Source organism: Puntigrus tetrazona, unplaced genomic scaffold (assembly GCF_018831695.1).
Source record: "Puntigrus tetrazona isolate hp1 unplaced genomic scaffold, ASM1883169v1 S000000499, whole genome shotgun sequence".
Taxonomy (NCBI): domain Eukaryota; kingdom Metazoa; phylum Chordata; class Actinopteri; order Cypriniformes; family Cyprinidae; genus Puntigrus; species Puntigrus tetrazona.
Genome location: NW_025048139.1, coordinates 255,705 through 259,530, shown reverse-complemented (window position 1 = coordinate 259,530; position 3,826 = coordinate 255,705). Strand labels below are relative to the sequence as shown.

Here is a 3,826-nt window from a genome sequence, read left to right as displayed (position 1 = left end):
CCTGACAGAGCAAAGGTAAAAGGTTTTTCTGCCGCTTCTAATCTGTGAAAGCATTTCTTTACACAGGTGTGAAGAAAAATATTGAGTCACTCTAGGCTGTGGTAACTGCCAGGCCAGCAGAGTCTGTGCTAGTATCCAAGTAATTTTCAACAAAGCACAAAAGAAATGACCACTGTGGATTCTCAAAAGCAGTTCTGCAGCTCCTGCTGTGAACTTAAGGAGGTCTTCTGTGAAAGAAACGCGTGTGGATTTCACGCAGCTTGTCAATCTGCTCTAATGGTGTGTAATTTTTCCTGACAGAGCACAAGTAAAGCTCCAGTTTCTTTCTGTAGTGTAGTGGTCATCACGTTAGCTAAAATGCGAAAGGTCCTCGGTTCAAAACCGAGCAGAAACATTGCTTCTTGTTTTGCGAGAATTCCTAAAGTCTTTCTGACGTTCCAGGTAAATCATGGTAGAAAAAAAAAGAAAGTTTCAAGAAGTCTGTAGTGTCAAGTGGTGTGAAGCTTGTCAATTTTCCTGACAGTGCACCTGACAAGCAGGCACAGCTTTTTATTTTCTGTAAAGAAATGGCCACCTGATAAAAGGTTTTTCACGCTAAGAAGGCTTTTATCTCATAGGTAGGTTAAAGCAGGAACTCAAGGAACTCAAGGAAGTCTGCCTTGTCAATCTGCTGTGAAGCTGTCCAATTTTCCTGACAGAGCACAGCACAAGCTCCAGTATTTTCTGTAAAGAAATGGCCACCTGATAAAAGTTTTTCACTCTAAGAAGGCTTTTATCTCCAAGTAGGTTAGAGCAGGAACTCAAGGAAGTCTGCCTTGACACATGTGTGGATTTCACGCAGCTTGTCAATTTGCTGTGAAGGTGTCCAATTTTCCCTGACAGAGCACAGCACAAGCTCCAGTATTTTCTGTAAAGAAATGGCCACCTGATAAAGGTTTTTCACTCTAAGAAGGCTTTTATCTCTCAAGTAGGTTAGAGCAGGAACTCAAGGAAGTCTGCCTTGACACGTGTGTGGATTTCACGCAGCTTGTCAATTTGCTGTGAAGGTGTCCAATTTTCCTGACAGAGCACAGCACAAGCTCCAGTATTTTCTGTAAAGAAATGGCCACCTGATAAAAGGTTTTCACGCTACAAAGGCTTTTAACTCTGAGAGTAGGTTAAAGCAGGAACTCAAGGAAGTCTGCCTTGACACGTGTGTGGATTTCACGCAGCTTGTCAATTTGCTGTGAAGGTGTCCAATTTTCCTGACAGAGCACAGCACAAGCTCCAGTATTTTCTGTAAAGAAATGGCCACCTGATAAGGTTTTTCACTCTAAAGGCTTTTAACTCCAAGTAGGTTAAAGCAGGAACTCAAGGAAGTCTGCCTTGACACGTGTGTGGATTTCACGCAGCTTGTCAATTTGCTGTGAAGGTGTCCAATTTTTCCTGACAGAGCAAAGCACAAGTTTTTCAGTAGGTGTTTCTGTCTGTGAAGGCATTTCTTTACACAGGTGTGAAGAAAAATATTGAGTCACTCTAGGCTGTGGTAACTGCCAGGCCAGCAGAGTCTGTGCTAGTATCCAAGTAATTTTCAACAAAGCACAAAAGAAATGACCACTGTGGATTCTCAAAAGCAGTTCTGCAGCTCCTGCTGTGAACTTCAAGGAGGTCTTCAGTGCACAGCACAAGCGCGTGTGGATTTCACGCAGAAATGGCACTTGTCAATCTTTCTAATGGTGTGTAATTTTCCTGACAGAGCACAAGTTAAAGCAGGAGCTCCAGGAGTTTCTGTAGTGTAGTGGTCATCACGTTTGTCTAATTTGCTGTGAAAGGTCCTCGGTTTCAAAACAGAGCAGAAACATTGCTTCTTATTTTTGCGAGAAATGGCCACCCTAAAGGTTTTGCACGTAAGAAGGCTTTTATCTCAGTAGGTTAAAGCAGGAACTCAAGGAAGTCTTCTGACGTGTGTGTGGATTTCACGCAGCTTGTCAATCTGCTGTGAAGGTGTCCAATTTTCCTGACAGAGCACAGCACAAGCTCCAGTATTTTCTGTAAAGAAATGGCCCCAGATAAAAGGTTTTTCACGCTACAGAAAAGGCTTTTATCTCATAGTAGGTTAAAGCAAGAAGGAAGTCTCAAGGAAGTCTGCCTTGTCAATCTGCTGTGAAGCTGTCCAATTTTCCCTGACAGAGCACAGCACAAGCTCCAGTATTTTCTGTAAAGAAATGGCCACCTGATAAAGGTTTTTTTTCACTCTAAGAAGGCTTTTATCTCCAAGTAGGTTAGAGCAGGAACTCAAGGAAGTCTGCCTTGACACGTGTGTGGATTTCACGCAGCTTGTCAATTTGCTGTGAAGGTGTCCAATTTTCCTGACAGAGCACAGCACAAGCTCCAGTATTTTCTGTAAAGAAATGGCCACCTGATAAAAGGTTTTTCACTCTAAGAAGGCTTTTATCTCCAAGTAGGTTAGAGCAGGAACTCAAGGAAGTCTGCCTTGACACGTGTGTGGATTTCACGCAGCTTGTCAATTTGCTGTGAAGGTGTCAATTTTCCCTGACAGAGCACAGCACAAGCTCCAGTATTTTCTGTAAAGAAATGGCCACCTGATAAAAAAGGTTTTTCACGCTAAAAGGCTTTTAACTCTGAGTAGGTTAAAGCAGGAACTCAAGGAAGTCTGCCTTGTGTGTGTGGAATCTGCTTGTCAATCTGCTGTGAAGCTGTCCAATTTTCCTGACAGAGCACAGCACAAGCTCCAGTATTTTCTGTAAAGAAATGGCCACCTGATAAAAGGTTTTTCACGCTACAGAAGGCTTTTATCTCTGAGTAGGTTAAAGCAGGAACTCAAGGAAGTCTGCCTTGACACGTGTGTGGATTTCACGCAGCTTGTCAATTTGCTGTGAAGGTGTCCAATTTTCCTGACAGAGCAAAGGTAAAAGTTTTTCTGCCGCTCTAATCTGTGAAGGCATTTCTTTACACAGGTGTGAAGAAAAAAATATTGAGTCACTCTAGGCTGTGGTAACTGCCAGGCCAGCAGAGTCTGTGCTAGTATCCAAGTAATTTTCAACAAAGCACAAAAGAAATGACCACTGTGGATTCTCAAAAAGCAGTTCTGCAGCTCCTGCTGTGAACTTAAGGAGGTCTTCTGTGAACGCGTGTGGATTTCACGCACGCAGCTTGTCAATCTGCTCTAATGGTGTGTAATTTTCCCTGACAGAGCACAAGTAAAGCTCCAGGAGTTTCTGTAGTGTAGTGTAGTGGTCATCACGTTCGCCTAACACGCGAAAGGTCCTCGGTTCAAAACCGAGCAGAAACATTGCTTCTTGTTTTGCGAGAATTCCTAAAGTCTTTTTGCGACGTTCCAGGTAAAATCATGGAAAAAAAAGAGCAAGTTTCTGTAGTGTAGTGGTTATCACGTTCGCCTCACCTGCGAAAGAAATTTTCCTGACAGAGAAACAGGCACAAGCTTTATTGCTATCTGTAAAAAATGGCCCCCAGATAAAAGGTTTTTCACTCTAAGAAGGCTTTTATCTCATAGTAGGTTAAAGCAGGAACTCAAGGAAGTCTGCCTTGACACGTGTCTGCCTTGTCAATCTGCTGTGAAGCTGTCCAATTTTCCTGACAGAGCACAGCACAAGCTCCAGTATTTTCTGTAAAGAAATGGCCACCTGATAAAAAGGTTTTCACTCTACAAAGGCTTTTATCTCCAAGTAGAGTTAAAGCAGGAACTCAAGGAAGTCTGCCTTGACACGTGTGTGGATTTCACGCAGCTTGTCAATTTGCTGTGAAGGTGTCCAATTTTCCTGACAGAGCACAGCACAAGCTCCAGTATTTTCTGTAAAGAAATGGC

The 3,826-nt window shown here is 42.9% G+C and overlaps 1 non-coding gene across 1 annotated transcript; it reads left to right on the top strand.

Moving 5' to 3' along the window:
* Nucleotides 1–3,214: 3,214 nt before the first annotated feature.
* On the top strand, nucleotides 3,215–3,292 carry trnav-aac. Its single transcript has one exon. It is a non-coding gene; the product is annotated as a tRNA-Val (tRNA).
* Nucleotides 3,293–3,826: the final 534 nt, after the last annotated feature.